Source organism: Callospermophilus lateralis, chromosome 4 (genome assembly GCF_048772815.1).
Source record: "Callospermophilus lateralis isolate mCalLat2 chromosome 4, mCalLat2.hap1, whole genome shotgun sequence".
NCBI lineage: Eukaryota > Metazoa > Chordata > Mammalia > Rodentia > Sciuridae > Callospermophilus > Callospermophilus lateralis.
The window spans coordinates 58,726,676-58,751,501 of record NC_135308.1 but is presented as its reverse complement, the minus strand read 5'-3'; the positions used below and the strand labels follow the sequence as shown (position 1 = coordinate 58,751,501).

Genomic DNA, 24,826 nt, shown 5'->3' with positions numbered 1-24,826 from the left:
AACTTTAAATAGAAGTAATGCAAGAGTATTTGATTAGCAAATCTGTATGATTTTAGGAAGAACATACACAAGTAGAATGAAAATGTGTATTTGCATTTATTTAACCTAATGGAGAAAATATAGCTTTTTATTAAATAAAAATTATTAAACTGAACTTGTTTGCTCCAAATTTATCCAGGTTATATGGACTTGCTTTGCTATTTCTGAGATAGTTTTTTTAAGATACATCTTTCCTACCCCACATATTAAAAGTATCTAAAGTAGATAATTTGGGACTTTAAAAAATATACAGTTTATAAAAATTATTCCTTATTTCTAGGATAGTTAAAATTGAATTTCCTTGAGAGATTTCATAATCTGGTAATGCCATCCTGAGAGAGGGAATATTATATACAATGAAAGGCAAGTCCTTTCTGAGTTGGAGACATAAACAGGAAAGGAGAGACAGAGTTTAGGTTTAATTCTAAAATTATGCTATGGGTCAACAATAAACAGAGAATTATGAAACTCACTGGTCCATATCAAAGAACTGTTCTCTTCCCAATTGTAGAGTTTTAAGTGACTTAAGCCCAAAATAGGCAAACAGAAAAGAGCAACAAACCAAATTTTCTGTCATCTTTAATCCCAAAGAGTCAAGATCTCTTTAAGTCTTTGTTTCTAGACATCACTAGTGATTAGACTATAAAACCAAAAGAAGCCAGATCTAGAAATCAAGAGACTAAAAAGGAATAAAAGTCAAATTCTTGCCATGTTACTAGTAGACAACAGAAATATCACAAGACTAAGAGTTAACTCATTCCTGGGTGCCTGGACCAGGAATGGAACACAAGATGCCTAGGAAGACTTGTTATTAGGGTTGAGTGAAGGAGGATCCAAATCTAAGAGCCAATCTGCCCAAGTCAGGGCACCAAATTATTACTGAAACAGGTTTGTTTTTCCTACCACACAGTATGCCAGGTCCTTAAGTGATCATGTTTGTACAAGAGATGTATTCCAGAGGCACCAATCATGTAGAGACAGGGAAATACCTCAAATCCACCTCCTCTGGGATAGGGTTTAAGGGCATTCATGTGATAAAGAAATAGGGTGGCCTAAAGCACGAAGAAAGGCAATTGAAGAAAGAAGGAATGAAATAATCAGTGGTCTGTGCAAAAGAAATCAGACTTCATAGATCTTCATAGGATTCAGACAGTGATGGCATTATCATGATCTGAGGGTCAAGTGTTGGCCCTCTGATGTCAAAGGTCACCCACTAGACACCTGCACAGGCTCAAGTGAAGGTGTCAGTGGCTTTGACTGGTTTGAGCTAAACAAGGCTATCGTTGCCATTGTGACCATACATGAGAGGTATTTTCTATAGTAAATCTAGCAGGGGTCTATTACTTCATTGTTTAACTAAGCAACTTTTAAAATCAGTGATAAAAGCAAGTAGCTAAGATTAACTACAGGGTTTATTATTAAAGTTTACCCTTGGTTTCACTATCAAAGACAAGAGCCCTTGGTAATTAGATGATTTTACTTCAACTACCATACTAGGAATAAGTTTATTAAAGGTGACTGTCTTAAAGAAAAGGGATCTGGGTTATCACAGAGGTGGACAAAGAGGGGTGTTATCCCAAAATTCTTATGGGAATTGTGAAGGGTAAAAATGGATCTTTATCTCAGAACAGGTGAAGGAAGTTTGCCAAACACAAAAGGATGAAGAGATTTCTTAGTCGTTACTATTTTCCTGAAGTAGATGATTCAGGTAACATTCAGTATTTTCCATGTCTTTCATCTTTTTCTCAATTTTTTTGAACAATTCTCTTTGTTGAGGCTACATGAAATCATGTTTGCTCCTCTACTTTCTGACCAATTTCACAAAAATAGCTACTATAACATATCTAGCTAAGTTCCAGCATATTTTAGTTATGTTCTTATGCAACATCATCCCAAGGAAGGTTTTAGCTTCTCCTTCCAGGAAAGTGATGAAGTGAGACTCTTGGAGATGGTCTAGTATTTGATGAGAAACAAGGAAGAGGTCTTTGGGGCTTAGAAAGCAATACCCCAAGGTATGATGTTTTGAAATTTTGAGCATTTTGAATTAAAAAATATCGAAAGGCCTTAGAAACAGCCTTCAAATATAGAATTCTCTCTGACCTTCCATTTTTACTTCTCCTCAAGTTTATGGAAAGGCTTTCTGAATTTCACACATTCGACGGAGGAACTTTATTCTAAAAGAAATGCAATTATTTTAAACTCCCTTCCTAGGGCTTTCAACAAATGAGCAGGAAAGAGAGGGAAATAAAATCATTGCCATATCTGGACAGACTTTTTGTCTACTTCTGGGAGGGAGAGCAGTTCCTAGAGATTACCTGGAAGACTATTTGTATGACAGTTTTTGTCCCCAGTATGTTCTGCTCTTTACCTTCCTATAACTTGTCACTACCTCTTCCAGAATCCAGAAGAATATTGTCCTAGGTAACTGTCTGTTTTCTGGACTCGTTCTTTTCCCTAAAATAAATTTATTCCCCTTCTAAAATTGCTTACTCTTTCTTATCACTCTCCCCAGTGGAAAGGGCTTTTAAGCTTTATATTTTCTAGATCTTGGATCATGCTACATGTGTTAATAAATGTGTATGCTTTTTCTCCTGTTGAGCTGTCTATTATCACTTAGTTTCAGAAGACTCAATTATGGACACTTCAGTATTATCCTTCCTTTTATGAATAGTGATATAGTAGATGATAATTTTGTTTTATTTAAAAAATAAATTTGGAAAATTGATGAGAGACCTCCAATTTTTAAAGTTTGAGCTTCCCAAAAAGGTCTAGACTAGCACATGACCAGGATTTTGCTACTGAGACCCACAGTACAAACTGCATTGATCATTATCTCTGTGTGTGTTTATTTACCTCCAACAATAGTTTGATGGTTTTCCTGACATAGAACTTTGCCCTGTATGATGACACAAATCTTTTCTATTCTATTCCTTGCTATTCTACTTCGTTTCTTAAAGCTAATAATGACTCATTAAAATTGAGTCCCACTAATAAAAAGAATATTAGAGTTTGAAGTACACTGGGTAGCATATATATTTTAATTACTTATTTTTATTTCAAAAAATTAATTTAGCAATCTTTTGAAAACTATTACTAGTGTCATTTTTGTGGGGTTTTAAGAATAAAAGTACATGTGTTCTAGTCTTTTGTCACATAAATATGTGGTAGAGTACCATAATTGTGTTAATAGATCAGTTCTAATGCCACGTTTGGACTTTGATGGTGTTTTCCAGAGATAAGTCTGTAATAAAGAATTGAGATAAATAGTTTACAAATATGTAGAGCCAGATGTTTATTCAACAAATATATTCCAAAAATGATTCATGGTAATTGGAGACAAGTAAAAAGGCAAATATGAATCTTGCATTTTAATGTAAGATTAGATTCCTGAATCCTGTCAGATGAATCTTACATTCTAATAGAGTAGTTGCCATTTTCCTGTACTGAAAACATTTTTCCTTCTCATGTTCCATTTCTTGACAGAATCCCTCTGAGAATGTGTATATGTACACATAACATATCCAATATAGTATTTATATCTGTGTATCAAAGTATTATCCTTCCTTTTATGAATACTGGTATAGTAGATGATAATTTTGTTTACTTTAAAAGTAAATTTGAAAAATTGATGACAGTCCTTCAATTTTTAAAGCATTGCTCAACTATCTCATGAAATCTCAAAATCTAGAATATACTAGATAACTTCTGATTTCTTCCACACCCCGCTACTATGAGGTGATGATTCACAGCTTACTGTAACTACCCAAAAGGTGGCAGAATGACCCACCTCCTAAAAAACCACCACTGACTTGGGGACCCATGTTTTTTATCCCATTTCTAAAAGTGATTTGAAAAAAAATAACAAGTTTCAAAAGTCAAAGTATAAGAAATAGTAATGTCTAGGGTCATTTAGAAGAAAAATTAGTTAATGAATTTTGGCACCCTGTTTAAGGCAAAAAACCGTGACTGTGTGCTAAGTATAACCATATTTTCTGTAGTGTGTGATTCAAAAGAGTGATTTAATAGCAATAGTCCAAGAAGTGTTGAAAACTCTGGCCCAGCTTTATTTCCAATATAGAACACACATAAACACAATGGGAAACTCAAGAATTAAACTGTTGCACTCTGGAGAAACTTCATTTTAAGACAAAAAACAGATTTTTTTTTAACCTTAATTTATGCACACTTATTTCCCACAGGTTTCCTTGGGTATTTATGCATGAAGACCGGGGACGATTTGATTCAGTCTCTTTGTCATCTCTCTATAGCTCCCATTCTAAAATAGTATTTCACATAGTAAGGGAAAAAAGAAAAAGTATTTGACCTCCTGCAATGAAAGATAGCAATGATAATAGCTGATTCTTATGTAGTGGTTATTATGTGCCAGGAACCATTTCAGGCACTTTATAGCTATGAACTCATTTAATTCTTAGAACCCTATCAGATAAGTACTGTAATTTTAATTTTGTAGACAAGAACAATTATGAAGTGGTGGAACTAAAAATCAAAGCTTGGCCATCTAGCTCCAGAGCCCAGGCTCTTACCCACTGCATTGCACTACCTATTGAGAAAGGAATTAGAATAGGCAATATTTGTATCCAAATGCAAGTGAAAAATTAAATGGAGGGTAGAACATCAGCTTATGAATTATCCAAGGTCAATAAGAGACCTGTTTACCCTTGTCTCTGGGTTGCAGGTTGATGGATCCAAGTGATCCCTCTCTTAAATCCAAATGGGGATAATATAGATACTTACCTTTCACAATGAAAACACCAAAGCAGAAAATCCAGTCAAATATGAGTTCTTGAAGTTATAAATGGAAGCACATAATTACCCTGTATAGGACTCTGCAAAATTTTTTGTTTTCTTTTTTTTTTCCTTCTTTTTTTAAATCAGTGCAAGACCACCAAATAGTAGGTGCCTAAACAATAAGGAAATACAAATAAGGAAAATGCACTAATTTAATCTTCCTTTTTGTCTAATTCTCATTTCTGCTAAATGTAAAAACCTGTTTCTATAATAACATTCCAAAGTACTTGTGTGGACTTTAATGAGGGTTTTTTTTTTTTTTTTAATACATCTCTCCTTCATTCATCAGCCTCCACATTGGCTTTCTACAGGAGTTACATCTCATTCATTCCTTTCCCTTTTCTTTTTATTTTATGAGCTCTAGAACTTGGCTGTCAACCAAATCTTGAACTTGGTAATTAGATTGTTCATGAGCTCCAAACATGTTGTAACTCATGTCATACTCATGTGTACTTCTCTGCCCCAACTTGATAAAATGAGTGATACTGGGACACCATTGTCATGCACACCCCCAAACCTGGGTGTGTAACCTTCTACTGCCTGGACTTGTTCAAGTAGAAATAGGATTGCTAAAACAGCGACATGTTCCTCATTGTGCTGGATTTATTATGAAGAATGCATCAAGGATCAATCCTGTGAAAATATGGGGCTCGAAGAGGAAATGTCTCTGGGGCAGAAGTCCTATGGAAAAACTGAAGATGACACCCTAGATATTATTGAAATCATATGTAGTAACAGAAGTTTATTCAATGCTTTTAACAAAGAGTCATAGACAAAATATGCAAGGTGAGAGAAAATACCTGGCTGTGCCAATAACACCTTCCTTCAGCTTCAAACAGGCTCAGCCCACAGAACAAAAATACCAAATGTCTTAGTCCTCAGTTCTTTTGTTTCCCACATTCTCTCTTAGCCTCTTCCCTATCTCCACTTGACCTTTTTTAATGCACTTGGGATGAGTTGTTCTTAATTTCTGAAGTTAATTGGCATTGGCGTTAAGTACTTACTTTACTCATCTAGTACCTTTCACAGCAGTCCTCAGCTCTTGATTCTCCAAGTCCTTCCAGCACCCTGCCCCTTATCTTCTGCTAAATGCCCGTCAGGCAACCATTTGGTTCTGCATGGAATAAGATGGTTAACAAAGGGCAATCTCTCAAAGGATCAGTATAATCTCTGTGATTCAGGGTGACTTTACCTGGCCCCCGGCACCTTCCTCAAGCTGGCTTATTCCAGATGTGGCTCCTTTTGTATTCCTTGATCTTCTTGATCTTCCTGCCCCACTTGACCTTCATTTCCTCTCTTCTCCTTGCCTTCCTAAATTACAGAAGAAAAAATCCTAATGCTTATTGGTTACCTGAGGATATAATTCATAACTCGGACAAATGGAAATAACTCTCCTATTGTTTTTGTACTTGATGTGATGAATTTAAATTATGTTTTAAATTTAAATTTGCAGAAAAGTTTCAAGGAATAGTACACAGAGTTTCTATATCAACTTTACCAAGAATTTCCTGATGTTAAACACTTATATAAGCATAGGGCATTTGTCCAAAATATAAAATTGATGTTGGTATACTACTGTTAACTAAACTTCAGATTTCACCAGTTTTTCCACTATTGTCCTTTTACCATTCCCAGATCTAATACAGAATAGCATGTTGCATCACTATATAATGATTTTTTTTTTTTTTTTTTGGTACCAGGGATTGAACTCAGGGGCACTGGACCACAAGACACATCCCCAGTCCCATTTATTTTTTTAAAAATATTTTTTAGTTGTAGTTGGACACAATACCTTTATTTTATTTATTTATCTTTATGTTGCCCTGAGGATCTAACCCAGCGCCTCACACATGCTAGGCAAGTACTCTACCACTGAGCCACAGCCACAACCCCCTCCAGCCCCATTTTGTATTTTATTTAAAGACAGGGTCTCAGTAAATTGCTTAGCACCTTGCTTTGTTAAGGATAGCTTTGAACTCACAATCTTCCTGCCTCAGCCTCCCAAGCCACTAGGATTACAGGCTTGTGCCAACATGCCTGACTATACATGATGATTTTAAAGGGTAATTTCCCCCTATGCTCCTGTTTCTGTGTGTGTATATGCATGTGAATGCTTGTGTTTTTAATAATACAGATAGAAGGGCTATAATTCAACATGGAAGGCCTTACCTCTAGCCTTTTTTAACTAGACACTATTGACAAAATGGATAGGAGTTGAATTATTGCAGAATATTAAATATACTTAAGCCTTTCTTTGCTTTTCAACTTTAGCTACATATCAGCTTCACCTGAGGAAAATCTGTAAAATATACATGCTTGTTCCCCACATCAGATCTATGGAATCAGAATCCCTAGGAAACAAGAGCCCAAAATCTGTGCTTTGAACACCTCCTCAGTCAAGCCAGAAAAGATTACCTTAGACATTTCTATTTCAGAAGCAAAACCAGGCTCCCAATTTTATATTCCCTAATTTGGGACTTATGTGAATATAGGCATACAATAATTTGTGATAAATGTTGATATATCTTAATAGTTTTATATTTCAGAATATTCCTTCTCTTTTCAATATTATTAAGAGTGTATTTCATTGGAATTCTTGCCCCTGAGCACACACTGCTCTGAGCCTTACTCGGTTACAATGTCCTCACTGAACTCAAGCTTTGGAGCCAGATGTCCTTAAGTTCAAGTCCTAGCTCTGCCATTTATCACCCTTACAAAGTTATATAAGCTCTTCATAACTATTCCCTATCTATAATAAAGGAGAATAATTATTAACATGCAGGATTCCTGTGAACATAATCCACCTGTCACACAGAGGTTTTAGATGCAGTATTATACCAAATAGGGGAAACCCTGAAAACCTATGTCATCTGGAAAATTTATAAAACTTGTACAATATGGAGTATGAAATATTAAATCCTATATTTATCTTAGTTTCTGGTATAGGTAGGATTGCCTCCTCATAAGACTTCCAAAACAACCTCCAATTAAATAGTTCTTTGATATATACTGCCTGCAGAAGAGTCTGACTTATTTGCACTTACAGAGCAAGGAGGCCCCAAAACAAAAATGCTGAAATTGTGAAACCAAGTGTTAGAAATAGAATTTATCAGGATACTTCAAATGACTAGCAGTTTTGTGGATGATTTGCAGCTAAGAAACTGTTAACACCTGCTGCTGACACCTCGTTTTGCATCTAATGTACAAGGGACATTCCCCTTTTGAGACTATACGAGTTTTTTAAAACTTAATTTATTCTGCAAAATGACAGTAAATGTTATCAAATGCATTATAAATTTATACACATTTGATTGTAAAACCTAGCACAAAGTGTGTTACCTTACGTTTCTAAGAAACAACTTGGAAAAGTGGGAAAACATGTTTACATGATGTCACAAGAGGTTAGTTCTAAGTGAGGAGACTTTCTTGTTTGTAATAATCTGTTTTACTTTGTTTATGCATTATTTGTTTCCACTTCAAATCTTTAAAATGTTAAGAGGGTACAGGAATAGGTTAGAAAACATCCAAATAAAAGATAGGCCAAGTCCTGCTGTTGCCAAAACATGAGACAGTTTGCCAAGATAAGAGTCATTGGCTCCTTCCTACAGGTCTTTCTCCAAATTTTTGTTTTCACTAAATACTGTCTCAAAGAAGCTTACTTATGACACTCCCTTCCCTAGACCACTCATTAATGGGTCCTTTTCAATACATATCAAAAAAGCTTCACTGTGGCCTTTCTGCTTTGCACATGGACACTTTCCAAGTGTCTAGACTAGCATTTGACACATAATGGTTGTTCCTAAATAAGTGCTGGATGAGTAAGTGTCATCCTTATGCAGGGGCCATGCTAATCTTCTCTGTATCATTCCAATCTTTGGTATATGTGCTGCAGGAGCAATCACTAGACGAGTATGTGAATGACAGAAACTATCCTCTACATTGTAAATATATCATATCATTGTTATGCCATGAGATATGCATACTGCTATCATCTCTATGTTACAGTGAACAGTCTAGGCATAAATGAGGAAACTTCCCAAGTTACACAGCCAGGAAATAGATGGCAGGAGACCTGAAAGCTTGTGTATTGCCATCTTGTCCTGGCATTCTGGGACATGCATGTGTACATTTAGAATATGTTCGGGAAATGTGGGGGCACTGGGAAAATGCAGCAGTGTGATGGCAGAATGCACTACCAACAGGAGCACAGCACATGCTGTTCTCATTCGACAAATCCCCCTCCCTTTTTGTTCTTTTCTTTTGCCTTGCCGTATTTGTCTTGTCTTCTCCTTAGTAGCTTTTCTAAGGATTTAAAATTAAATGACTAATCATCAAAGAGGAAATCTTTAGTTATTTTTATATGCAATTCATTTGTTGAAATCATTAGTTGTTTCTATATTTGATTAGTTAAATATAGATTTTTTTTCTTATCTGTCCCCATACACACATTCACATAATTGTGACTCCTTTAGAAAATCCTGAGATTATCCTTGGTGGACTTTATATAAATTCCAACACTGTCAAATTCTCCCAGAAACTTTTTCTTAATTTTTCATTCGTGTAGAAATACAAACTAACAATGAATGAAATCTAAGGGTTTGAAAGATTTATTGCAAGTTTCAAACCTCCTCCCTGATGTTCTAGGACTATGTCAACATAGGTAGGAAGAAGGGGAGAGCTAAGGGCGTTTAAGATCATATAACCTTAGGAATGGAGGAGACTCTCCCTAGAGTTCTTCTAGCCCTAACCCCTCATTTACACATATAAAAGTGGAATTTAAAGCCAACAGTAGAACGGGCTTGGCTGCCTGTTATTTGGATGATTTTAATAATAACAAACTATCATGGGGGAAACATTCATATGGATAAGAAAGGGTTTTTTAGGTTTCAGAGGTTGGCATCCTTTAATAACTACCACTTTTTTGGAGTTTACCCAGCCATGGAATATTCCTGTGTAAGAAGAATTATTTTTCAGATAAATAACATAAAGTAAATTTTGTAAGTAACCATTTTGGGGTATCATTTGTTTTAGGGAAGAAGAATTTTTTAAAAAAATTTGTTTTAAAGAAAAGAAAACCTTAAAGCCAGAGGTAAGAGTAATGCACAAAAGCACATGCCATCAAACACTGGGGGGATTCTAACTTAAAGCAACCTTCCTGGTAAGCAAAATAAAGAGAGGAAATCTGATTAACTCCAAAAATCATAATTGTGGTCATATATAAACAAACCAGTTATCCAGATACTGGAGAAGATTCTGTGATATCTCTCAGTTATCCAGATACTGAGAGATATTTCTTGTCTGGGTAATGAGGGTCTGCAATTTGCAATCTACTCTGGTAAGACAGAAAACATAAGCTGAATGCTATTTTCACTGAATTTATAATGCAGTTGAAAAAGACGTAAAAAGTTGACTGTTATGTGGATGAAAATGAATGAGTACTGTAACAATGATTCCGAATCAGAAGTACCCCTCGTTGGTAGTATTACCCTGCAAAATTTAAGTTGCCTATTGTCAACAGAGTTTGGAAGACATTGAATGGAAAATTCCAGAAATAAATACTTCGTATATTTTAAATTGTGCATTGTTTTAACGAGAGTGATGAACTTTCACACCTTCCAGCTCTAACCCATTCAGGAAATGAATAATTCCTTTGTCCAGTGTATACACACTGTATATGCTACTCACCTGTTAGTCATTTATTAGATTACCCAGTCATCAGATTGACTGTTGCAGTATTAGTATATTGTTTTAATTATTCTATTTTATTATCAGTTATTTTTTAAAATCTCTTACTATGCCTAACTTGTAACTCAAATTTTATCAGAGGCACATATGTATAGGAAAAAATATACTATATATAGGTTTTGGTTCTATCTGTGGTTTCAGATATCCAGTAGGGGTCTTGAAAGTATACACTACAGATAGGGGGAGATTATGTACAGTTTTATCAGATTACAGAAAAACAAAGAATCCTGAATGGAGGGTTTTAGAAACACTTCAAGGAGGAAATAGTATTTTGACAGGCCTTAAAGTCTGCCCAGACTTGCAAAGAAAAAGGTTAGGAGAAATATGGAATGAAAGAATTGGGTGGCCAAAGAAACAAATTCTTTTCCTGAGTGTCAGACATTGCAATGTCTATACTACTGTGTGACAATGACAGAGATTTTGAGCCTATCATCTAAAATTGCCATCAATAAACATTGACTAATATGTGTGTGTGATACTTACCGAAACCACATTTAGACATTTGGTAACTTGAGTGATTTTTTTAAAAATAAAAAGCAACGTACATTAACAATGTTTCAGCATAAAGGGAACATTGATATCTCATCTGTAGAAGTCTGTGACCTTTTGGATGGAAACTCTGAACAATGTGTAAATGGGAGTTGCTCAACGGTATGCATTGCTGTGTAGGAGTAGAAAAGGATCCTTGGGTTCGATTTGAAAGCCTTCTTATGAAATATGAAACTAGCAACCAAAAGGATCAATCCCACCAGTGAAGCAGGAGGGAATGCTCACTTTCTGGAATTCCTTGTCCTTGAGGTAGCACATATATTCTTACAGCAATCCTGTACAAAACTCCAAAAAGAGTTAATATCCAACAAGTTCATATAAATTTTTCAAAAGAACCAAGCCAATTGTATATTACCTTGACTTTTGATTCTCCCAAACTATTGTGTAGTTATCTTTTTGTTGCTGTGATAAAATACCTGAGATAGGTAATTCAAAAGGAGAAAAGATTTATTTTGCCTCATGTTTGCAGAAATTCCAGTATATGGTCACTTAACTCTTAGTTTCTGGGCCTGTGGCAAGGCAGTACAACGTGGCCGGAGCATGTGGTGAATCAAAGCTATTCACCTCATGGTAGCTGGGAACAAAGAGAGATGAAGGGGCCAGGTTTTAATATGGCTTTCAAGGGCACACTTAAAGCAAACTACTTCCTCAAACTAGCTCCAACTCCTAAAGTTTCCACTACCTCCCAATAGCCCATTAAGTTATGAATCCATAAATAGATTAATCCATTGATGGGGTCAGAGACCTTAACTATCCCCCAAACGATCCACCTCTGAACACTATTGCATTAGGGACCAAACCTTCAACCCATGATCTTTTGGGAATATTTCCAATCAAAACCCCATAGCATAATCTATGAACAGAATTTATTTTTCTTTTTGTTTTTCTATTTCTCTTTCTTTAGTGCTGCTAGGGATTGAACTGTGGACCTTGTGAATGCAATGCATGTGCTCTGCCACTAAGCCATTTCTTAGACCCAGAATTTGGATATTTTAGGAAAATGGGCTCCCTAGTTTTGGGAGAGGAGCATTGAGAAATGTCACTGTGAGTACAAGAAAGGTGGCTGTCAGCCTAGATAGATCAAAGCTCCTAAGAAGCTAAGAAGTACAAAATGATACTGTTTCAGCTCCATATGATCTTGTTGTTGAAGACAGGTGTAATACAAAGCTGAAGATAGTTAAGGCATTATGTTTCAGCCCCAAATTTGGTAGGGAATTATGATTTTTAAAATCACATTCTTCCCAAGGATTTTACCCTGTGATGTAAAATGATCATCCCAAACAATGGTCTGTAAGCCCCATTTTGTAATTTCATTGTAAAAGATAATGGAGTGTAAGCAAGGAATCCACTACTCTATGGAGAAGTGTGCCATTTAATTGTATTGCTGATAAAGCAATTTGAACAAGTAAACTTCCCCCCAGCTTAGATGAAGTTATGAAGTTGTGCCTTTCAAATGAGGTCTTTCAGTTACCAAATTTCCACACAGGGGCCTGATCATTTCTTACAGGAACACAGGATAGCAAACACCATTAAGAATAAAAAATGAGATTCACCAGCACTGTGGTACACACCTGTAATCCCATGAAGGAGCCAGGTTACTCAGAAGGCTGGAGGAGGATTGCAAGTTCAAGGCCATCCTTCATGACCTAGCCAGACTCAGTCTCAAAATTGAAAATTAAAAAAAAAAAAAAAATCTGGGGATCTAGCTCAGTAGTAGAGTGCCTGCGAGTTCAATCCAAAGCAGTGAAGAAAGGAGATAGATAGATAGATAGATAGATAGATAGATAGATATGAGACTTCCTTTGAGTATAGGAGAAAATCAGTCTGAGCTTTTTGTTCTAAACGAAGGTAAAATGCAGATCTTATGGCAGCCACCATCATAAAGGGGCAAGTATCACCTGAGTCCTTGTTGTACAAGATTACATCAGGAACATACATTGTGATGCTTTCTGTTTGGGGTTCCGTTTGTCATTTATTTGTGGATAATTTAGATAATCTCACTTTTAGGCATTTCTTCCCTAGTCTCCTAAAATGGGGCTGACATTTAACCCTTCATTGTGTTAAACCTCTCTCTATTCACAGATTTCATAGGAAAGCGTGAAACATTTTTCCATGGAATTCTGGGAGGTAATTCAATATCATTGTGTTGTGTGGTGAACACACTCTGAAAATGACCGCCATAATCCCTGATTCCTGGTGTTCCCCCCTTGTCTGATGCCCTGACCTTGAAAATATAAGCAGGACCTTTTATTGTTTCCTGCCAGTGTGCCACTACAGAGTTGGTCAGACCTCTGTGACAACACATATGTGATTATGTGGTTAGGTAACCTAAGTTTGGGGTGGATGTCTTCCTGGCACCCTCCTTTTCCTTGCTGGCTTTAATGAAACAAGTGGCCATGTTGGAGAACCCCACATGGCTAGGAACTGGTGGTGCCCTTTAGGAATCCAGGGTGGGAGGCGTGTAGCTGAGAGCCACCAAGGAGTGAATTTTGCCAACAATCCAATGAGCAAGGAAGCAGCAGGTCCTTCCATCTTAGAGGAGACTGCAACCTTGGCCAAGTGTTTTCATTGCATCTTTGTGAGCCCCTTAAGCAGAGGATCTAGTTTCAACTCTGTCCGGACTCCCAAGCCACATAAACTGTGGAATAATAAATGTGTGTGGTTTTAAGTGACTCTATTTATGGTAATTTGTTATACAGGAATTAAAAACAACCTGATACACTTACTAAAAAAATCAATCACTAAAGAAACATCACTATCTGCTTTGGAGAGTGCTTTATGCTGACTTGCTTTACTTTTTTATTTCCCTAACATCTGAGTATTAAAGGAAATGTTGAATTTTCTAAATTTCAACATGTTAATCACCTCTTCCCTCCCCTCTGTGTATGAGAGAGATTACATGGTAATCATGGTATAGAGGATTTTTTTTTTTAATATTCTTAAAAAACAAAAACTTTGTAATCCGGGGTAGTTCCTAAGAGGCCAATCTTCAACACTGCCACTGAGTTTCCAAGGCATTGCCTTCCTTCTGAAATTTCTGCACACAATGTTCTAGATTTTAGTTGTTAATATCCAGAATCTTTCATTAACCCAACAAGTCTTTTTGAGGCTTATGATCTGACCAATCCTGTGCAAGCCACTAAAGAAGAGCCAATGAAGAGTAAGGGACAGTTCATTCCTGGAGGTTTGGTATTAAAATGCCACCTAAAGGATGAATTATAAACCACACATTGGATGAAATAATCTAGGAAGCCTGGGGCCCTAGTAAGGTCACACTATCATAGTCATTAGCTAATTTATTTCAGAAACTAAAATCACACATTAACTTCTTCTTTCCTCCCTCCCTCCCTTCCTTTTCCACATATTTATTAAATATGCCCTTTATTAGCTCAGTACCATAAACATAGATGCCTTTTTAAATACCTTGTGAAATACTCTTTTTTTTCCCTCTTCTTGTAAATATTTAAATAATCAAAAATCATTTGGGAAGACTTTGTCTATTTGAAAATAAAGTTAAAGGAGGGGAAAGTTGTGTTTTTAAATATCAGTGCTAAAGATAATTAAATAGCCCTAGATTCTAGCAACTGTAGAGAAGCCTCTGTACACTATTTCTAAAAAGTCCGTGAACACCTGAGGTATCTGAATGCTTTCCATTGCATCCTGCAGTGATTTTCAGTTGCCTGTTGGTGGCCATTCTCCTAGAGGTCATGCTTTTGATGTGCTTGTAGTCTCTCCCATGGTGGCTCATTGTAACAGGAAGCTTCCAGGTTTCTCAGGAGCACAGATGGCAGGTGACTTCTCTTTGCTACCGTAACTAAGACCCAGTAGGAAATTGGGGAGTTCAATGACCAGGGTAGCGGGAGGAACTCTCTGGGTCAGAGCCAGGCTGGAATCTTTTGAAATGAAACTGTAGTGAGAAAAGTGAAGGAGTTTACCCTCTAGATTCATAATTCCATAGTCTACCAGACCAATAGGAATTGAACAGGAACTCCTTATTAAAACATCACATAAGGGGCTGGGGTTGTGGCTCAGTGGTAGAGTGCTTGCCTAGCATGTGCAAGGCACTGGGTTTGATCCTCAGCACCACATAATAATAAATAAATACAGGTATTGTGTCCAACTAAAATATTTTTTATAAAAAAGAATCACATAATTGATTCATTCCTTAATATAAGCAGATCAGCAACAAACAAACATTTGTTGAGGGCTGATTGTTTCTTTTTCTCATAATAAAGTGTTTAATAATAAAATGCATGTTTTGCATGAGGAGCAATATAACAACCACTGCTTCTGTAGCAGGAGAACCAAAAGTGACTAGAATGTAATTTATATCCAGAGTGCTTGTCCTTTATCCCTTATAAATGATTAGTATCTTGTTCTTATAAAGAAATATATAATTTTTTAAATATATAAATGCATACTCATAACAATCTAGAAATATCTTAAGAATACCCACATGAGACACAAAATTCATCATGTTAAATGTCACTGTTATTCTGAACATTTTAATTTACTATGAAGGCTTAAAAATAAAATGATAAGATTATATGTAAACATGAATACTAACTGATCTTGAATGCTTCAGATAGTTGAAGATAATCAGATATTTTGTTTCTTTCTTCTATTAATAGTGTGCAATTTGGAGTCATGAAGGATCTAAAAAAATTTTTTTAATGTCTAAGCCATCCTTAAAGGTCACCTCAGGCTCTTTATGGAGGTGCTGTGGAATTACGAACTGCATGATATACAAAGTACATTACTGTGGATTCCTAAATTTATTTATTTAACTTGCAACTTATTATTCTTGCATCATAGAATATTTTCACTTACTTAAATAAAAAAATAAAACAGATAAATTAAAATTGAGACAAAACCATATCAGAAGATGACACACATTTACACAACTCCTCAAGACAAAAGTTGGGAAATTCTAAATTTCATCTTTAAAATGTGGACATCATCTGAAATATATTTTAATAAATGTTACACAATGACATTTCAACAAGTCATCCTTAAAGAGCCTCTACTCTTTCTTGGGTTTTACTACTTTCAACATGAAGGTCCAAGTTAACTTTGGTCTCTAATAATATGTTATGGCTGATTTACCCTGAATCAAAAAGCCAGTCATATGCATGTCTTCCTAATTCAGTTGCAGTGACAGCATGTTAGTGTTTGACAGCATGTTGGCTAGTGGAGAACATTGATACCACAGAAATTTGCAAAAACTAGAAATCAACCTATAATGCAATAAATCTCTTTTCTCTTTTCCCTCTTTTTGAAATATTGTGATCCAATTGTTAAACAGTTATCAGTGTGATCCAGATACTTGTTAATGGTATTCTCCCTCTCCTCCTTACCTCTGATCTAGGTGGGATATATATATACATATATATCCCTTCTTTTATCCTTAAAATAAAGTAGGTCTTGCCAAGTGCAGGGTGAATACTGTAATTCTAGTAGCATAGGAGACTGAGGCAGGAGCATTACAAATTTGAGGCCAGCCTCAGCAACTTAGGAAGACCTTGTCTCAAAATATAAAAAAAAAGGTATGGGCCTATAGATCATTGGTAAAGTGCCACTGGGTTCAATCCCAGGACAAAAAATAAAAACAAAAAAGATTTTTAAATAACGTAGGTCTTTGTATTTGGGCTTAAGACCAGTTTTAGCAAACTATAAAGTAGATAAGTAGGTCAAATATTTTGAAGGGTTTCTTTGTCCTTTTTTCCTGAACATCTTCCCTTTTTCCTTCTTGTCACAATCCCACACTTTCCCTTTTCCTTTCTATTCTAGCCCTAGGTAAATTATTTATGAATGATTTAAGAATGGAAGTATGAGAATTTGGGGCACGGCCCAGTAATATGGGGATTCAGAGATGAGAGGAAGGGGTAGAAGAGGCTGGACATTTTTTTTTTTACCACAATCCCAAAAGTGTAAGGTAATTTTTTAAATGAGAAAACACTTCCTTTTCTCCTGTATTAAAATTTCCCTCACCCAAGTTATGATGTTCATCATGAGTCTTGCTTTCCTTTGTTCAGATGTGGACAGATGTGTCCCCATCTTTTGGAATCTCACAGTGTGGAGATCAGTGGCACAGGTACATTGCCTTTAAGGTGGGTGTAAGGAGATAGCAAACTCAGTTTAAGAGACTGCAGTAGACATAGAGGTTCTGTGCTGCTGGAAGCAAGAGGTTAGGAAGGGGAAATGCCAGATCTCATAAATTACCCTGTAACAACCTGATTGTGTTCCAGGAGGCCATCCATTATTGATAAGAACACCAGTATTTCTTTTGGACTATGTTTCAAGGGGTAACTCTTATCTTAGGTATCTTTACCAAAATATTAGCAGTTCCCAAAAAACTAAGTATGTAATTCCTTTGCAGAAACTAGAAACACCTACTGGGGACTTCAATCAAATTATTTGGTGGGAAAAAAAAGGTTCATAAGCAAACTTTCAATTGAAAAGAAGCATATTTGTTAAAAGTTTAGAGCGGTGGAGAGTTGTGTTTTGATTGACAAAATAATGAGCCTGTTGATAGACTCGAGAGTTAGCTGGCCGAATTTGTACTCGTTTATCATAAATTTGCCAAAGAAGAGAAAACCCATGGAGGCAGAATGATGATCCATTTGATTAAGCATGTTATCAGTCTGACTGTGGCCAGATTCCACCCTCATATATTCATGCACACATCCTTTGCTATGAGTTGCATATGTGCTTTGTGGCTATGGGGCAGATTTAGACTTGTTTTCTTTTGAGTGTTTTCTGGTTCCAAAGCTCATCTTTTAAAGTTTTTGGAAGCAATTTAGAAATGCTATTAGATTCTCAACCCCCTCCCAAGTTTTGGAATACTTGCAGTTATTTTTTCTGGCACAAGAACAATCAAAATGGGGGGGAAAAAAAAAGTCAGGATATCTTCCAAAGAGAGACAGAAAGTTCCCACCTACTTTATTTGTAAACCACTGCAATTTGTTTATTCTTTCTTGCTGTTACCGGAAAAGTCGTTTAATATATTTTAAAAATGTGAAGGTTGATTTATTTGTGGGGGCAGGGGTTCTAAACTGCAGAGGTATTGCTGTATATTAAGAGAGTCGAGTTATTTGGTCCATGTTTAATTAAAGCACCTTTGAGAGATTTAAGAATTAAAAGTTATCTTCGAGTCATTGGATACCATTTTTTAAAGCAGTGTCTTGAAATGTGATGTAAATTTATTTTAAATTCCTAATCATTGCTGTTTACTTATAAAAGTTGAATATTGATTTTTAAGTAGTTTGTGGCAATTTGGACACTTGAATGGGGAAAAATTAATCCTTAAATATGAATGTTTTTTAACATTACTCACTGAATTGTGTTGGATTTGGTGGCCAATGTTATTATACTTGCAGTAGCACTTTTCTAACACATAAGAAGTAACCCATTGTTTATACCCACTTGTCTCCTGTCATCAGGACAATGCACAGTGTTAACTGATAATTTTGTGCATGAAAATTTAGCATCACTTGTCCTAAAATAAGGGGTCAATGTTTTCATGTTCTTCTTTTACAACATCTCTTCTTGTTGAATTCAAAGCCCTTGAAATTTGTACACTTGGCTAGGAAAAAGGAAAGGAAAGGAAAAGAAATGAAACCCAGCTGAAAGCCAGAAACCTGGGTAAGACAATGACATTGGATCATTTCAAGTCACCTTTGGTGCTATAGTATACCAGGGTTCCAAGAGCTCATTGCTGAATTCCCTAGTCTTCTCTCTTCTCTATTCAGTTATATTTAGAGCAGCTCAAAAACTTTCTCAGCCACCTGTTTCTCCTTTCCATTCAAAATCCTACACTTGCGGCTTTCCCTTATGACTGGTTTTGTCCTCAACACAAGAATACTTTGTGTGAAAAGCTTTGGTATAAATCAGATTTAGGGTGAGTATGAGGGAGGCAAAGAGAAGATTTTCTTCTCACTAACGATCCTTGAGGACACATTGTTTAACCTTCAGGGATAGATTTAAGCAAAATGTTCTTATTCACAAATTGTTCTTCAACCCTATATTCACATACTCTCTTTGTGCCTTCATTACCTATCTTCCCATTAATATTTACAACATAGCTTTTGACAAGAAGAGGAAGTGAAAGATTTTTAATGATTGAATCTGCTATGTTTTATTCCTGCTCCTTTTCCCACATTTTACACTAGTCTGTTCCCAGCCACCTGAGTCTTCAGGCAATTTTACCATCTTCCCTGTCTTAACCCCAATTTAAACATCCCCAGGAAGCCAAAGAAAACATGCCCATCTGCTCCAGATGTGTCAAATCAAGTCCTCCTATTTTAATTTTTTTCCAGACAAATCTTCCAGCAAATGTATAAACAGGTTGCCTTTTAGAAGAAGTAAAGATTAATCTTTCTCTGGAAAAACAAAATCCCATGCATTTTGGAAACTCTGGATATTTTCCTCTTCAAAAAAAAAATCTTCTAAACTAAATGCACAGCTTGATCCTCCCTTGTGCCAGAAGGGGAGCGGCATCTTTGAGCTTTGTTTCTGAATCCTTTGCTTGATCTGGGCTTATCCTTTGACTAAGGAAAAGAATCGACCCCACAGCCAGATGCTTGCCTTTGGTCCCAGTTCATTTCCAGGCAGCTTTGAAGGGAGCATCACATAATGACAAAGTGGATGTTAGGCAGAAATGGCCAGGATGGTACCAGCTGATCAGATGAGCTCTAGCCTCCATGTTGTGGCACCTCCTTCCCCTCCAGGGAATTTGTCTCATAGGACTACATGCTTCAGTTGCACATCTATCCACAGTGATTTACTAGCAACCTACTTTGTGTCAGACTTTGTTCCAGGATATGGGCATTCAGCAATGAGCAAAATGACACAGAAAGAATTTGTTCCCAAAGACCTGGAGACAGACAAGGAAAATATATAGCAATATTCAAGATGGTAGACAGAGGTAAATGCTCTGTATTAAGATAAGGTAGAATGCATGAATGGAGACTAACCTGGTCAGGACAGTGCCGAGAAGTCAAAAATGCTTTAGTGACAGTGGTCAGGAAAGCCTCTCTGGTGAGGTGACCTTAGAGCAGGGAGCTGAAGGTTATTAAAGAATGAGTGGACAAGCAAAACAGCCCTGGGACTTGAGCATGCTTGCTAGTTTCAGTGTCCACAAGAGCCCAATTAGACACAGAAAATGAGCAAGGAGAAAGTAGAGGAAGATGAGGTTAGAGAAGAAACCATAGGCTAGACCCTGACTTCTAAAACCCACTATACATACAAAACCCTGAAAGGATCTTGCTACAATGTAGAGCCTGGCTCTGTAGTTCTGAGGTAGGCTTGAAGTCTGCATTTCTGCCATGCTCTCAGGTGATGCCATTACCACTGCTGGTCTCCAGACCTTGTGTGGAATAGCAAGGATTAGGGGCTTCCTGGCTACTATAAGAGGTCTGCTTTTACTGTGAGCAAAATGGGAAGATTGGGAGATTTTTTGTGCAGAGGAACTAAGGTCAGACGCTGTTTAAAGGAGACATTCTAGCTGTTCTGTGGAAAATGGAACAAAGCAGAAAGAAGGAGACCACTAGGAGATGATTGGCATAGTCCAGGTGACATGTAAGTGGCTGGAATCTGGGTCACAAATGGGTGGGACAGCCATATCCAATGCCATTCAAAGGAATGTAGTTGTGCTGTACAAATGGTACATAAGTAGAATGTTACCTGTGATGATTGTTGAGAATCAAGTCTGAGATACCTGTTGTCAAAACTTTATCTGCCTTATTCTTTTTTTTTTTTTGTGGTGCCCGGGATTGAACCCAGGGCCTTGTGCATGTGAGGCAAGCACTCCACCAACTGAGCTATATCTCCAACCCCTATCTGACTCATTCTTAAACATAATTTCTATTTTGTGTGTGTAACTGTTGAATTAAATGTCAAGTCATTGCATCCAGTCATTGCAATGTGTGTATATTATTACATGGGAAATATTTTTATGTATCTCCCAGATAAGGAGGCATAAATTGAATTTGCATTATAATGTGGCACATTAAGCTAAGTAGCATTCACTTAATTTTTTAAACTTTATTTTGGTGTCCTCAATTTTAGGGTAGAACATTTGACTGTAAATTCAGCTCAGACCCAAAAATTCACTTGGACTAGAAATTCATATTGAGTCTGTAACCTTCATTGAAGTGGGATAGTCTTGGTCACTTTGGAATTCCTAGCTTAATTATTTTTCTTAACAATCATGGTATGTAATTTAAAATATTTATACTTTTCCCTCTCCTTTGATTCTGTAATTTTCCTAAGAAGCTTGAGAAAGCTTCTTTAAATTTCCCTTGTCTAGCAGTTCTCAACCAGGACTGGATTTATTTTTACTTTGGTAGACATTTGGCAATATCTACAGACAGTTTTGATTGTCTGAACTAGGGGATGCTGCTTCTATCTACTCTTATCTGGGTAGAGGATTAGGATGCTGCAAAACAGTCTGCATGCACAGGACAGCCTCCCCCAACAAAGACTTACTCAGTCTGATATGTCAATAGTGTAAAGGTTGAGAAACCTCCTGGTGACCATGGCCCTCTGATGACCATGAGAACTCAACCACAGAAAACATGATCAAAATGCCCAGCTGCCACACTCTGAAATCCATCAGTTTAGACTGAGCCATTTTTCTCACGGGTCTGCTCCTAGGAAGAGCATTCTTTAAAGCCCAGCTTTGACTCTAGAATTCCCCAGCATTTTACCAAATAAACATTGCTAATACAGCACTGCAGCCTGAAGTATGCTACCTAACCTACCTTCCTTCCCTCTCTCCCTTACCAGGATCAGACTAGCAACTCTGAAGTCTCTCCTGACCCTTTCCAGTTGCCTCCCAATTTTCTCTCAATCCATTTTTCCCTATAAAATCCTTCCACATTTATTCCCTTTCTATGGTCTGCTTCTCAGAGGGCCTAGATTAATATATCATGGCATTGAATAATTAAGAAGAATGTATTTATGAGCCTTCCCCATTAAATAGATTTAGAAGGCAAAGATTCTAATATGTAGAAATGAGTCATAAATAAGAAATTACTAAATTTTTAGTAAAAGCAAGAGCACAAATGAAAGATAAAAGTATTTAGAAAAAGTTTTGAGAAAACCCAGTTCTTTAAAGAAAGAAAAAACAAGAGTTAGCTATTGTTCTTGTGTTGTTTAAAACCCAACAATTAAATGTCGGACCCCAAATTCCCCCACCACACTTTTGAAAACCTGGACTGGTTCCAGACATAGTCATGGAGTCATCATCCCTAATTAGTGGAGTAATTGACATTCTTGGACGTTTAACAAAAATCCCACCATTCTCAGTATTGTTGGCTTGTCAGTATTTGCACTCTGCCTACTGGATATGTGATCTACCCAAAGCTTTTGGTTAGGAAAAGTCCCTTATGTGGCCACATCACCACACACCACTCCAACTCCACCACCCCCACTTACTTTGACTACTTTTACAGTCAGCCTTCCTTTCATTGGCTTCCACAATACTCCTCATTCTGCCCAGGCAACAATTGCTCTCTGTGGTTTGCCAAGCCCTGTCCTGCTCTCTGGTGCTATTGATTCCCTCCATGGAATGCTATGCCCCTCAACCACCCACCATTGTGCAGGTGGCAGCTGAAGTGAACGTTCCTGGGACTCTCAGATCCTGATCTGTGCTCTACTATGAACTCTAGACAGAGAAATACTGAGCTCTTATTCCTGACTCATGTACGACTGTTTTCTTTGGATTTAATCTCTTTAGATGACTTTCAAGATTTATTATGTTGACAGATAAAATGGCCATTCTCTCCCTCAAGCCAACACAATGATCTCTCTGAATCAGATTCTCCACCTTCCCAGCCATGATCAAAGAGAAGCTCAGGAGATGCCCTGATTTTATTTTGGTGCTATACATAGAGTGCTGGCCTGCTGCACTCTGGTATTTATATTGTGAGGATGGATATACTTGAGAGAGAGCCTAACATTTTCCTAATGCTTTCTATGTGCCAAGTACAATTCAAAACACTTTTCATATGCAAACTCCCTTAATTTCTGAAACAGTCATGGGGCATAAGTATTTCTTAAGTCCATTTTGCTGTTAAGGCAACTGAGGGTCAGAAGATTTAAAATGACTTGCTCACAATCACAATGTTGTGGGCTGGGTTGTAACTCAGAGGTAGAGTGCTAGCCTAGCATATGTGAGGCACTGGGTTTGATCCTTAGCACCACATAAAAATAAAATAAAGGCATTGTGTGCACCTACAACTAAAAAATAAATATATTTTTAAAAACCACAACATTGCTAAGAGATAGGGGTATACTTCAGACAGTCCTACTCAAATTCCACGAGTCTGTGATATTCTAAGTAATACCAGTTTCCAGAAGGCACTCTCACTACCCATATCTTTCACTTGAGTCTGTTAAACTTTTCTGGTATAGGTACAGGGTGACAAAATTAAGGAATCTTTCACCCGAATCCAAAATCTCCACTGAAGTAGGTAACTGGCAGTCCTCCTGACTCTCCCAGCTATCAGAGCTTATTGAGAACTACAAGGAGTATTCTGGTTCCACCACATAGGTTTGTACCAAATCGATATCATCATCACCATATTGCCTCATTTACATACTCATCATTTACATGCAAGAAATGCTGACAACTTCCTGTATAAATCAATGAATAAACAAACAAAAATATTTGTCTGAAAAAGTCACAAGATTTTATTGTATAATGGAAGTCTGAAGCTGGACTAATTCAAACTTCTACAATATCCCCACCAAGTGGTTATCTAGATTCAGCTTGCCAGTTTCTTTGGCATGGAATATACATGCATGTTTTTTAAAAAAGACTTTCCAACTTCATGTTCAAAATGAGTCATTGGACAAATCAGACCTTGAAGGGGTAGGCAAAGAAACTGGAAATAAGTAGAAATTACTTTACCTGATGGCTTATCAGCTTACAGGTTTTATTACTTCAAAAGTTTGGTTCAACTTGAAATAAGTGAAATAAGCCACAAACAAAAAGAAGTTATTGGGGGCTGGGGATGTGGCTAAAGTGGTAGCGCGCTTGCCTGGAATGCGTGCGGCCCAGGTTCGATCCTCAGCACCACATACAAACAAAGATGTTGTGTTCGCCAAGAACTAAAAAATAAATATTAAGAAAAAATTCTCTCTCTCTCTCTCTCTCTCTCTCTCTCTCTCTCTCTTTCTCTCTCTCTAAAAAAAAAGAAGTTATTGTATGATTCTACTCATGTGAGGTACCTAGATGAGGCAAATTCATAGAGACAGAAAATAGAATGACATCTATCAGGGGCTGGGAGAAAGAGAACAGGGTGTTATTGCTTAATGTGTTAAAATGGGTTGAAGACAGTGCAAAGGTTCTAGAGAGTGGTGATAGTTGCACAACAATGTGACTATATTTAATGCCATCGAATTAAACACAAAAATGTTAATTAAGTTAATAAAACTTGTGTGTATTTTGCCACAAGAAGAAAAGTCAGTTTAAGAGGAGAAAATTCAAAACATGATAATGTAGCATTTAATTCATGAATTTCAGACATGAAATGCAAGGAATTCTCATATAAATGAGAATCAGCCTTAAAGATCTGAGGTTTCAAGGTTGAAGTTAAGGAAAAAAACCTTTCTGAAGACTGACACCATACTCAGAGTCAGGTGGACTATGCATAGGATGGTTCCACTTTTAACTTGG

At 36.8% G+C, this 24,826-nt stretch overlaps 1 protein-coding gene and 1 pseudogene across 1 annotated transcript in view; one reads left to right on the top strand and one right to left on the bottom strand.

The window, feature by feature from the left end:
• Window positions 1-24,826, top strand: part of Nrg1 (neuregulin 1) — a 997,054-nt gene that overhangs the window by 540,876 nt on the left and 431,352 nt on the right. The gene's annotated exons all lie outside the window — the stretch shown is intronic.
• On the bottom strand, window positions 8,650-8,750 carry LOC143398655 (U6 spliceosomal RNA; annotated as a pseudogene).